This window comes from Micropterus salmoides, unplaced genomic scaffold (assembly GCF_014851395.1).
Source record: "Micropterus salmoides isolate LMB-PRFRI ecotype aquatic unplaced genomic scaffold, ASM1485139v1 Ms_hic_scaffold_1, whole genome shotgun sequence".
Taxonomy (NCBI): domain Eukaryota; kingdom Metazoa; phylum Chordata; class Actinopteri; order Centrarchiformes; family Centrarchidae; genus Micropterus; species Micropterus salmoides.
In genome coordinates this window covers 61,720,723-61,735,080 of record NW_024040040.1, presented here as the reverse complement: position 1 = coordinate 61,735,080, position 14,358 = coordinate 61,720,723, and positions in this window count along the sequence as shown.

Below are 14,358 nucleotides of genomic sequence, written 5' to 3'. Positions count from 1 at the left end.
GAAAGGGAAGGGAGATGCTCAAATTTGGAGGCTGTTTCTCACAACCGCTGTAATGAGATCACTAACATCTTGAGCTGGCCTCCACTATAGCCACCAAACAACAGGCTCCCAGATGAAAGGTGAATGGGCCTGGGTTCCCGCTGACTGGTTCAGAAGCACTTTAATAGCACAGCGCCCTATGAAAGGTTCCTGGGCAGTAGCTCATATTAGTGGCGAAGCACAGTGCTTAATAGGATGATGCCTTTTGGCTTTTGTCATGAGATGATTAAGGGCTTCGTTGTCACCGGTGCCTGTTGAACACAAGGCACTAGACTCCACTCTGCCGGGCTTTTTTGTCTGACTCTATGTGGTCAGAAAGGGGCCTTTTTGATGAAAACACCTCTCAGGGATCTATCAGGTGAGCTCTGCTTTGGAGTCTCACATCTACGCCCTCTTCAAAATATTTCAAGTGCTTTGTATTCCTCTAAAGACCCTTGAATCTATCATCACGTTCGGACAAAGACAAACGCCGCTGAGGGGAGCAGCAGGAAGATGAATCTTGCTGATAATGGTGCTTGAATAAGGAAAATATGTACACACATATACACAGCTTGTTGTCTTAACTGTGCAGTAAGCGTTTTGGTGGGAAGATGAATGTTTTTGGATCTAAAAATCCTCCCCCTTTCAATACAAATAAATGTATCATCTTCTTGATAAGGCAGAAATCTTTCGTACGCAATCTTGTCTTGAGATACACTGAAATGGAAAAGGTGGAATTATGTAACAGGCAGTGTTTCTTTCTTCTTCTAAGACAGACTTACGACATTAAATGACTTGTTAAGATGAATATTTTTAGCTGCATCAAAAGCGGCGTCGCCTTCATCCGCCAGACGTTCAAGAAATCTCAACATGCTTAGCCAGTCGAAAACATTTCTGTCAGGTTTAGCACAATCCCCGGGCACAAACATCAATGAAAAGGCATTAAATTAGCTCTTTTTATGTTCTAAATAAAAGAAAGATTGCATGTTATACGATCGCCACAATTTACCACACAGAGTAGGTGATTGAGGCCAGATTGACGTTAAACAGAGAATGCACTATGTCCATTTTTTTTTTTTTTGCAATCAATGCAGGTCCTTTCAATCAGGAGAGCTTTATACTCGGGATTAGTTTTGGTGACTTAAGAAGCTAGACTACCTCCGTACCCCCACCATCTGCAACTGCACCCCCCTCCAATCTCCTTTGCCCCTCCAAAACCCCCCTCACAAAAATAGCACAAGGATACTGCCAGTCTTTTCACTCCCTCCTAACAAGGCTGCTCCAAAGCACAGGCCCACTCCAAGTAATTAAATCAATCCCTTTGTGTTCCCCAATATTCCCCTTCAGTGGGTGACTGCCCAAGATCTGATTATGGCTCTTCATGCATATTCAGGCTGAAGCTACAACTTGTCTAGAACAACCTCTTACTTTTTATTCTCGCAACATGAGCAGCCAACTTGCACCAATTTCCTCTTTTTAGCTTTATAAGCCCTTAAACTTTTTTATACATATATCCCACAGTCCATAGTTTGCTCCAGCAGGACGGTGAAATGAGGAGCAGTCACTGACAATGAAGGCTCAGGCATATTTAAGAGAAAGCCGTAAAATGAGGAGAAGTTAGGGTGGGAGCCCGAAAGACAAATTGGATTAGCAAGTATTGGATTAAAGGTAAAACGGAGGGATAACAAACAAGAAAAGCTGCCTGTGATCACAGGGTTTAATATATTTCTTTTCCTCTCCGACCCCTTTCTTCTCTCCCTCCCCCTTTTCTTTCTTTCTTTTCGGGTAAAGATCCCAGGCTTAAGACAGACTTATTAAAACTGGGATTAATTTGTAATGCTCTCCTAACCCTCGGGGTCAACCAAAGATTTGTTATCTAAAGCAAAGAGGAAAAAATGTACTATAACAACAAAACGAGGGCTTTAAACCCATGTCTGGCGGGCTTCTGGGAGATTTTAGCTTTGTACGAAAGGTGTTATCCCTGAGAGATCCCTTATTTGAGCAGGGAAAGAAAACCCTTGTAATCTGAATGTGGGTAAATATAATAATTGTACTAACTCTTTGGAGCTTTTCTAATAAAAAGCAATAAGGGCAGGAAGTGGCTAAAACTAAATGCTAAAACATGTAGAAGGTGTCCAATAAATCATGATAATTTGATATCTGATGACAAAAACAGTGCATGAAAAAGAGAAACAAATGCACATTTACTACAAAACATCCTGTTTTCAATCAGCGGATGATGAGAGTTGTTGAGAGAGCAGGCCACTCTCATTAGCCTTATCTTTTTAATGTAGCACTGGCTCAGATTGTGATCTTAATCTTATTTGGTTATGGAGGCCTCGTTCACTCCGACAAGCACAAAGACCTTTGGGGAACAAATCCCCCCCCCCCCCCAAAAAAAAATAGAGAAAAAAAAATAAAAAAAAATTCAGCGCCTTGTTTTCTGCAATGGCTTTTGGGGTTTTTTCCTCAGGGTCGCGGTTCAAGGAGCCGAGTTGACCAGCATCACAGCCGAGCGGCCTAAATCTCTTGGCCTGTTGCCCGTTCCTGTGTTGTTCCATGAAATCTTTTTGCTAACCTCCTACTCTTCTTTTAAGTTCTTTACACTGCTCCACCACAAATTCTATATAATATGATTTGAAAAACACGATTCTGTTAAAACATTATGTTCATTGAGGAAGCCTGTGGAGATGAAAGCTCTGGAAAAGGCTGCTGTTGACACTGAAAATGTGGACCTTTTTTTATTTCATCATTTCCATCTATGTGCAGAATTTTGTCTCATAGACTGAACACTATATGTTATCCATTGAAATGTATGTACAAATGTTACACAGTATTGGTATGATTATCTTCAACAATGGTCTAAATATAGTTTGAGAGGCATCTCCAACTAACAGGGAAAACTTGAGAAGAAAACTGCATAAATCAGATGTATGAACTCAGTAATGTAATTATCACATTTAGTTCCTATTCTCAGACTGCACTGAATTCAATTCTAAACATATTTTCAGCTCCATTTATACTTCTTGTAACAGTCACAGCATTGAGGCTTAAAGTGGTGGTATTCTGCTCATTTTCAGGTTTATAATCTTATTTAGAGGTTGCACCAGAACAGGTTAACATGGTTTCATTTTCAAAAACAGCATATTTTTGTCATACTGCACATTCCTGCAGCGCCTTTTCATCCTGTGTTGAAGGCTTCGTTTTAGCTGTGGAGTGATGCATCATACCTCTGGATCTTTGTTGGGAGTTGCACATGCACAGTTCCTAGTTAAGGACTACTAGCCAATCAGAAATGGGAGATGGGAACTCCCTTTGGGCTGGACTTTGGGCTTTTTCACTTTGCAAACCTGTTACATCCACAAAAAAGAGATATAACTCAATAAAGGAGAGGGGAAAAGCCAAAAAGCAGAATATGACCTCTTTAAAGAGTGTGTATGCTTGATCTTGGTTAGCTATGGTGGTGGCTGCTTGTTCGTCCCCTCTCAGCTCCACCACCTTTAACCAGATTTAACCTGCACCTCCAACGACTGACACAGATTGTGCCCGGGTAGTTCAATTTTGCACCAAAACACACACGTGAACACTTGGTTAGGCTCAACCAGACAAAGCTAACGTATGAATATGTTCGTATATAACATTCTGTTTAACCTCTGGGTGGGATGAGACTGACTAGTTGCCGTGCTGAAAGCCACACAGAAATACTGTTTCCAGGTGCAAGCAGCAGCACATGGCTAAGACATGCAGCAGGCTTGTTTTTGAAATTGGGAGTAAATGGCAGTTGATGCTATGGTTTGAGGTGTGCAATACATCTAAATGTTTGCTGCAAACGTGCTCATGCAACTCTATTACCCAGACAATACAATGACATTGGATGGATCTGCAAAACCCTGACAATGCGCAGAATGTTTTTTGTCGAAGGCCAACGTTTGTAAAATTCTCTACAATATAGTATCTGCAATCAGTGTTGAGCAGCAAACCTGAACTCCAGGTTCCAAAGTGTCTGCGTTGATCTACAGTAGATGGACTGTAGTTCCTAAGTTTTTAAGTGTAAAAAAAACTGCTTCAGCCTGCCATCAGATCAACCTCCTCCTGCCTGTTGAGATATACTCCTCTATATGTGAAAGCGTCTCCTCATGTTCACCTGCTGGTGTGAGGTCTGTAATCTAATCTGTAGCCCAACAAAGAGAATCCTTACATCTGTGTATTGCCGTGGGTCTTTGTCTTCAGCCACTTGTGTTTTCTGTTTAATACATATTTGGCTGAAGGCCTGGTGCTGCTCAGTCACTGAGTTACAAACTAATATTTTCAGTAAGCTACCTAAGTATATCCGTGGAAGACAGCAACAGAAAAATGTCCACAAAAAAACAAAAGACAAGTCTTGATGACATTGATGCAATTTTGAAAGACATTGTATGTCAATTTATACAATCAGAACCCTTACATCCACATTTTCTGCAACTTCTGTTTTGATTGAAAATGACGGGACGGAAATGCAGAAAACAACTGACATAAACGCGATGTAACAAACATCAATACCTCTAGTCTCATGAGAAAAATCTATTTATCATCTTTGTTTTGTCCTGACACCGCTGACGACATTTGTTCTCTTGCTTTGTTTCTACCTTCTACATGTTCTCATGTTTGCACTCGAGTGCACTGTGTAGATCCTCGGGGATAAAGTGACATTTAATTGCTGTTTTATTCCATGCAGCTTGTAGAGCCAAACCCAAACAAGTTTTTATGTTGACTGTGGGTGGCCTCATTGAGAAGGAAACTTCAGCAGTGTCACTGAATTCGTAAATAATATGATTTCTATTATCTATTAAAAAACTTGTTGACCCCAACAACAGAAGAAAGGGCGACTCATCTTCTGCGTGAATCAGCCTCGTTTCATTCCCGCCACTGAAAGCATGATCAATGTCTCTCATGTCCATTTTCCATTGGTAATCCTCCACAAATTGCTCTCCGTTGCAGTTTGTGTATCAGCTATTTGCACTGGATTAATGTGAGTCACTGGTGGCAAGTGTTCAAATCAATGTTTATTAATGGTTTCTTTAAGTGTTTAAAGATTAAGTCATTAACATATTGATGAAGTTTTCAAAGTTGCCCAGGGAGAGAAAAGGAGCCGGAGCTGGAGAGGGTTTGACGAGCTGCTGAACTGACGCCAGCTGCCAAAAAACAAGAGGCTGAAGAAGAAGAAGAAAAAAATAGATGAGAGGTGGGCTTCCTGAGAGAAGGCATCAGGCACTCCACTCTCAGATTTTCCTGTTTATTAAAATACGGCACACTGCCAGAGCAAATTCCACTTGACATGGTGCATACCTAACTCCTCCATAACAGCTACATCTGGATTAAATAAATTACTGGATGTATTTTACATGTAACATGTGAATTAATACGAGATATCTAAACATTGAAGAAGCAGGTTTCTTTGTGTCATTCTCCTTGAGATGCAGCGCAGTCGACTCGGATTGATTTTACCATTCAGCAGCGACCTGCCGCAGCCCTTTGGCTTGCCATGGTAATTCTCTCTCCCACCTGATAAGGTACCTGATCCATAATAAATCGATTGTAATTAGTTTTATGTTTGAAAGGAGGTGGGGGGGGGGGGAGCTACGCTTTGCTTAGGGGACTCTCTGCTGTTCACCCTCCCTTCTCCAGTCATCCTTAGTTGTTTTCAGCCGCCAGTCATCTGCACACCTGATATCAGTTAATCTCCTGATTATTAAGTGCGGATTATTGATGGAAGGGAAGGACATGCAGGTTTTGTTTCTTCACCACTGTTTGTTTTTGGGGTGATTTGTGTGCATGAGTGTAAATGGGTGTGTTTGTGTGTGTGGGGGGGGGGGGGTCAAACATGTCCCCAAACTTCTCCTGATAAAGGTTTCCTGCCAGCCTGAAGTGTAAAACTGATGCAATCGCTGGCCGTCTCTCTGCAGGACATTTCATCAGTCAATGTTTAGACAAGATGAGGTGCTTCAGCAGTTAAAGATATCGCCTTGTATCTGAAAAGTTACCAATTTGATCCATGCAGCAATCACTTCGTGTCCTTCAACAGTAATGTGACTTGTCCATCTTCTTTCGATACCAGTAGTGTGTTTCCGTTAAAAAGTCTTAAAGTTTGAAATTTCAGCCCAATTAAAAGGGAAATCTTTCTGGTGGAGTGGAGACCTGTGACAGTCAGTTGTGGCAGGTACTAAGTAAGAAGTTGGTACTGCAATGTTTCCATCAGCTATCCGCTTATCGTTATAACCTCCCATAAAACCTTTTTTTAAATATTACAGAAAAATACCTCATTTTAAATAAAAAAATCCAAATAAAAAAAGCATTGACATTCCCTGAATCTAACTTTCCACAACAGAAAAATGTTTGAAAAGGAAGGACATGCATGAAGTGATTTTCACTATCACTGGCTTTGTACCACTCTAACTGTAGTTTTATACAAAAATGTTATCTGTTGTAATCTGAATGTACAACATTATAACAAATTACATTCATATAATCTGCCCACATATTGGAAAACATTTATATATGACTCTGTTGCTATACCAAAGTGCTTTGCTGAGAGTCAGGGAGGGCGGTTTTGGTTAACTATTGAAAACTTCAATACTGGCTTGAGGCACGTGACCAGAGGTGACAATCCGTTCTCATCCCAGGGCGTCACTTTATGGACGCTTGGTCAAGATCCCTTGGCGTAGCTTTTTAACACCCTTTAGCATTGTTTTTGTACTTGTAGGGCTCCGTGGTCAACGGCCGGTTAGACTTTCAAAAGCAAAAGTAGAAGTGGTTATGTTTTTAACTTGGTTAAGTTTAGGCACTAAAACTACTTGGTTAGGTTAGGTTTAGAAAAACATCATGACTTAGGTTAAAATTGCTACGTTAGTTATGTGACTTAAATAACATACACTGAACAAAATTATAAATGCAACCCTTTTGTTTTTGCTCCCATTCATCATGAGCTGAACTCAAAGATCTAAGACTTTCACTATGTACACAAAAGGCCTATTTCTCTCAAATATTGTTCACAAATCTGTCAAAATCTGTGTTAGTGAGCTCTTCTCCTTTGCCGAGATAATCCATCCACCTCACAGGTGTGGCATATCAAGATGCTGATCAGACAGCATGGGTATTGCACAGGTGTGCCTTAGGCTGGCCACAATAAAAGGCCACTCCAAAATGTGCAGTTCCATCACACAGCACAATGCCACAGATGTCGCAAGTTTTGAGGCAGCGTGCAGTTGGCATGCTGACTGCAGGAATGTCCACCAGAGCTGTTGCCCGTGAACTGAATGTTCATTTCTCTACCATAAGCCGTCTCCAAAGGCGTTTCACAGAATTTGGCAGTACATCCAATCGGCCTCACAACCGCAGACCTCGTGTAACCACACCAGCCCAGGACCTCCACATCCAGCATCTTCACCTCCAAGATCGTCTGAGACCAGCCACCCAGACAGCTGCTGCAACAGTCGGTTTGCAGAACCAAAGAATTTCTGCACAAACTGTCAGGAACCGTCTCAGGGAAGCTCATCTGCATGCTCGTGGTCCTCAGGTCTCGACCTGACTGCAACTTCGCACAACCATTGAAGAGGAGTGGACCAACATTCCACAGGCAACAATCAACAACCTGATCAACTCTATGTGAAGGAGATATGTTGCACTGTGTGAGGCAAATGGTGGTCACACCAGATACTGACTGATTTCCAGACCCCAATACAATGACACTGCACATTTTGTGCCTTTTGTTGCCTTTTATTGTGGCCAGCCTAAGGCACTCCTGTGCCATTCCCATGCTGTCTGATCAGCATCTTGATATGCCACACGTGGATGGATTATCTCGGCAAAGGAGAAGTGCTCACTAACACAGATTTTGACAGATTTATGAACAATATTTGAGAGAAATAGGCCTTTTGTGTACATAGAGAAAGTCTTAGATCTTTGAGTTCAGATCATGATGAATGGGTGCAAAAACAAAAGTGTTGCCTTTATAATTATGTTCAGTGTAAATAGGGTTAGGGTTAAGTAATGTTACATAAGTTACGTAACTTCAGTGTTAAAGAATCAATGCTGAGCTTTGTTTCACACAGGAAACAATCACTGGCCTCCTGGGTGAAACCCCTGTTTCTTGACCCACCCGTCCATCACAACCACCAACTCTGACTTCTGTTCTGTTATTTATAATAGACCTACTTTTAGCATTAAACAATGATGCTAAACGCTGCCTTGCTCCACTGGGAATGAGAACGGGCTGGAACTGACTTTTTTATTTGCAAGCCCTGACCTGCCTGAATGGGGGAGGACGATCAATTTCCGCTCAAAATGCAAATGAGAAAGCCATGTGTAATATTAGTATTTTGTCACCCTATGTATGACACACACCTCTGTGAAGCTAGAAGGCTCAGCTAGAAATATCAAACCGACCATTTTTATCCACACCAAACACACATCAAACACCAAGCATCTAAATGAGCTTATATCACAACATAAATCACTCTGTAATCACTGTATATGGCTGCATTTATAGCCATCCAGAAAGGACATTTACATGGTATATTTTTGAAAAGTTGTGTAATAACTGTTGTATATTAGTTTCTTTTCATCAAATTTACAGTTACAGTTGTATTCCAGGTGTATTAGAAGATATTTAGTTGCATTATAATCTACAGGATGATGATTTTGATGGTGATATTGTAAGGGATCTGTGCAGTGCTTGAAGTGGAAATGAATAGGTGCCAGTACTCCAACCCCCACCCCGCCCTGTCCTCAACCACAAGATGAAACTAGTAAATATTATAACGACTTTGCGCATTAACCACTTAATTTCCTGCTTTTGTACATTTTCTGCACCAGAAATGTCTTTATTTATATGAAGGGAAACAAATTTAAAGTGGCAGTTGACAATTCAAAATATAATGGAATATAATTCAGTAATGCACATTTGTTTCTTCTGTATTTCAGTTGCATTGCATGTTCCCTATGGTGCATTGTTTCATTTGTTATTCAACATTTGTTGTTGCTGTTTTTCAGAACATTTGTAACAAAAGCTTTCAAAAAGTGATGGAGACATTCAGATTCTATCTGTCGATACTTTTAAATGTCCCGCTCCATCCAGGCTGTGATTGGTCGGTTCAGGACAAGTGACATTGACGAGCTACATTCAGCACACGGCTGCTTGAAAGGCACCCCAGCTTCTCTTCTCCCTTGTCTCTTTCTGCCAACAGAGTTTAGCAGGCAGAGAGAACAGGAAAAAGTGAGCGTCACGTAGCGCCCAGATATGGAGAGGGCAGATGAGAGTCCCGTCAGCTTGGGAGAAGTCCCGGTACGCAAGAAAATGTCCCGGTACGCCAAAGAGTATGTCGGTACTGTTTCCAAGAGGTTAAATGACCTTAACCAACAGTTTTCGCATCATAAACCAATAAATACGTGGGATGCATAACTTGAATACCAGTCTTAGCTTAGTAGGATGCAAACGTATTTTGTTGGAATAATACAGTAATATACATCTGCTGCCGTCATCAAGCAAAAGGTGAGACTCCTTTTTATCTTCCAGGAATGAATACATTATGTAGGATGGTTCTCTGGGAAAGGGGCACCTCTCATACAACTGAGAGCTCGCAAATTGGCAGAAGAGAGAGCGGAGCATCTTGCCAGGAGAACATCTTTGATTTAATTGAAGTGGGAGAGCATGCTCAGCACAGTGGAGATATTCCAAATATAGAAGCAATTAAAAAGGAGTGTTTACATGACAAATTTTCATCCTTTGATCACAACACAACTGCAATTATTTTGATTTGAGCTCTTATTGTCCTAGATTTTCTATTAGTGGAATGAAAGGCTCCCTGTAAACCCAGCTGGTGTCACTTAAAAGTAAATGTTATCACCTCCAAATTGGTATTACGCCAGAACTAATGACATTCAAGCAGAAAATTGGTGTGTAATGTAACCCGATGTCATCCAGCACCAGCAAACTTTACTTCCGTCACTGTTTGTGGCTGCAACAGAATGCAACACCGCCATTTATAATTCATCACAGCCAGGAGGCTATAATGGCACGTTTTTCACCGCACCTTTGGGTGTGGCCACGTTTGTATGGAAGTGGTCGGAGAACATGTTCTATCTCTCTGATCTGTTAAGTTGTTTATTTAAGTATATAAAATCGTTTCAGGGGCATTTTTTCTCATGCTGACAACAAAATCACAATGACAGTTTAACTATTTTTGAAAGCATTTGTTGGACAACACCGAACTCTGAAGTTTTGGACAAAGTGAAATTTTGACCTGTTGGTGGTGTGAGAGAAGTCTTTAATATCTGTGCCAAAATGTCATGGCAATCTATCGGATATTTGTTGAAACATTTTAGTCTGGTATAAAATAATATGTCCTCATTCATAATAATAATAATAGGTCATTTGTCAAGTGTCCCAAAATGTTACTTAAAAACGTTTTTTAAAAGAGTTGTGGTTTGGTTATGTTTAGTAAAATTCTGTGATGCAACTGACGAAAGTAAGCAGTGCTATATAACTTAATACTCAAAATAACAACATTTACTTGGTTTCATGGGACTCAAAAACCATTGTCCTATGTGAAAGTCCTGGGTTTGACCCATCCACCACTTCATCTTACCTCCTTACACAGACTTTGTATTTCTAATATATCATCTGCAGTGTTTCCCACTGGCTTTTGTGAGACTATGGTGGTGGACACTGACCCTCTAAGACCCCCCGTAAGAAATCTTTTTGCATTTTAAAGTTAAGTGCATTAATTTTGTTCACTTTAAAAGCAAAAATAAAGAGGCTAGATCTATAAAGAACTCGCTCTGCTCCTTTTAACTGCATTTACCATGAAGGCTCTAAAACGTGTGCACGCCTAGTTTAGTGGCTAGCTTTATCGCGTTCTCTATGGTTCTCACAAACGAGTGACAGAAACACTCAACACTGTTCAAACCTAATGTTACCGTGGTAACCTCAAAAGAAAAGTGGTTGACTCGGATGCCAAAGTGTGTGAGCGCGTGAGTTTACAGTGCCAGGGAACAGCGTTAAAGGTCTTTAGTGTTTATTTTAATGTTTTTTATTTTTAGGTTAATTTTGAAACTGGAACAGATTAGACTGTGGTGGGCCGCCATAGTCTCGTTAATTAATGCGAAACAGTGATCTGACTTCCTCCTTTGCTACACACAACCACTAAAGATATAAGCTAAAAATATGCATGGGTGGTAATAAGCTATATAATAATCAACCTATCCGGCCATTTTTCTGGTAAGTACGTCCTAACTAAAGTGACGGACTGACTGACCGACTGACTGGCCATCTTCAGTGCCACGATGCTAGCATGGCTAAAAACACTAGGTGTAAATAGACAAGTAAGTCTCAAACTAATGTTGCTTTATTTTCTGTTTGACCTATTTATTTACCCAGAACTCTCTCAAGGTTTAAATCTCATCTGTGAGGCAGTCCTGTCTAAAGGGCAGCACAGTTATGTTACTTGAACCAACACATACTAAAGGAAGGAACTACAGCAGGAAAGGCAAAAGAAATAAACATTTAAACAATTTAACCACATACAGGAAACAGGCACACAACAGGAAAAAGGCACATATAATATAATACACCTAATTTTCATAAGCTATGTGAACAACACGAAGAAGCAAACATGCAGCCGCCACCCCACCCCCACCCCCACCCCCAGAGAAGCGAGGTCGAGTTGTGATTCCCCAGTTAACAATGTGCCGCCACACCTCATCCCTACCATTGATTTCTCCACCATTTATTTCTGTTTTGGTTCATGCTCGGGGTTTCTGTATTTGAAAGTTGATGCTCCTTTCTAAAAGACGGATTCATGCATAGACTCCTCTACTTTTGTAGTCTGTGGCGGTTTTATATGATAAGCTTTTTTAGACGTTCAAAATCAATATGTAATCCTGTGCAGGGGCTTATCCCCAGGACTAGGCCATTTGTGAGGCTCTTTGAGCTTTGTTACAGGTCTTCTGGCAGCTCCGCGCTGCAGATTGATTAGCTGCAGTGCCAGAATCCTATCAAATGGACGGCTCTGATGATGGACCAAACTCTCTCAGCGCCTCTAGTTGACTGGACCTGGAGATAAGGCCGGACGGCAATTCCCTCCCTCCTGCACACTGAGGGGCAGGGAAGGGAGTGCTCGTTTCAGCCCTCTGCTTCTCTGAACAGGATCAGGAGCTGTTTGGAAGGTGTACGTTGTACATTTAGCTGAGATTTATCCAAAGTGACGTAGAGTGAGAGAAAGCTACACTTACAGCATCAACAGCTGTGTTTGATCTACATTTGTTTTTATGTTAATATCAGTCAGAATAAAAATACATTATAATAAACACAGTGATCAGAATCAACTGTCTTACTCGTTTTAACCTTTGTACAAAGAATCTGGACCAGTCATCTAAATCTCCTCTTCCTAATTGCGCTTGCATGGTTTATTTTTGAGCTGCCACTTTTCTGTCTTTCTCTGGCAAAACAAGACTCACAAAGCATGCAAAGCATTTGACACAGCTCCAGCTTTTCCTGTATTTGGTGCAATGTGTACCTCTGAATTTGCTTTCATTTCTCATTTCAGAGCACGAAAACAGGAAAACTTATATTGATCCTCCCACTAATGTGAAGTCTGAGCTGGTGTAGACCATCCATTTTCAGAATCAGCTGTGCATTGAGTTTGATGCCATACCAGTTGGGCTAATTTTGGCTGAACGCTGGTGCACCTAGCTGGCTCATATATGACTGCAAGACGGATTATCAGGCAAAGATTCCAGACCTCTGAATCACTATCCACATCTCTGAAGTTCAGGGATTCATGTAGGCCTGGTGTTGTGCTCATGAACTTAAGTGTAGTACAAGAAGGAAATTTGACCTGTTTTTTATGTAAGATAAGAAGTCTGAGGAGTCTGAGTCCTTACGATCGTTCCTGTAGGAACCATGATTGTTGGGCACCAAAATTCATAAAAATCCATGCAAGAATGTCCAAGATATTTCACTAGAACCAAAGTGACAAACACCGCCATCCTCACAGTTATGCTACCGGTGTGGTTAGATAGCCTATGACTTCCCATTTTCACATTTGGAAACTCACATTTGATTTCAAATCTTTCACTGGTGAAAACCTCACATTTAAAAGAAACACGAGAAACTTTAAACTTAGCATAAAAAAACTGTTGTGTTCAGTGATTTTAAAAAGCAGCTACTTTGCTCCAAGACATCTGGGAAATGCTTTATCGCCTTCAATATTTTCCCTTTTTCTTTTTTATTAAGCACAGGGAGGCTGACGGGGACCAGAATCTGTGCATTCCTGCGTGCCTTGCCAGCGCTCACATGGTTACCGCAGCTTCGCATTGTTAGAGATATCTGAATGAGCGCTGGCCATGCAAGTTTTAACGTGATTGCCCGAGGGGCAGCAGAGTGAAGAGCGAAGAACAGAGCCAGAGAAAGGAGAGGAGAGGGGGGGCATAATCCTAAAAGGATTGGAAGTTACCCCCCCCCCCCACCTCCCAACACACACACATCGAAGTAATTTCCTCCACACACATACACCTCTGTGTGTCAGGGGGTGATGGGTACTGGATGGGGTCAGTTGGTTTCGTGGCTCTGGTGTCTGATTTCTCCCTCCTCATTACCCCCCCACCCCCCCACCCTTCATTGTTTGCCTTCTTAATGAGAGGGGCGGTGCCACAGGGCCTGTGATTGACAGCTACATACTCCTCTCTCAGTGCTCTTCACTGTGTCTCTGTAAGGACGCGTCGCTGCTTGTACTGTACTTGACACTGAATGACGAGTCTTTTCTCATTTCCTGTTTCTGCGACGGCTTCTCGGGTGTCTGTCAGTCTGTCAGTCAGAGCAGCTGTTGCAGCTGACGGCTGACACACAAGTGGGCTTCATAACAGCGCTGTAAAAACAAAATACACCAGCTGAGAAGTCTCCCGTCCCCAGTGAGTTTCACACTGCCAGCTCACATTAAACCACCACTGAATCTGTGGTTAAATCCACACACATTTAAACGTGAGGGAATAAAGCTAGCTTCAAAAATACATTGATATTATTACATGTTTGACTAAGAGAACCAGTGGGTAATCGTTTTGCAGAACTTTTCAGCAAGAGAAAGCAGCATAAATTCCCAGTAAGCCCACTGAAAGTTAAGAAGACCAGTTCCCCATTTGCTTTGTTGACAAGTGAGAGTCTGATCCCCCCCCCATAGATCTTTAGGTGACGTAGTTCAGAACTAAGAAAACTGCGGTAGTATATGTGTGGACCAGAGACTGGTTATTCCAGACATCCAGAACATAGGTGTCATTTACACTGGGGACATGTCCCCACCACATTTTCAA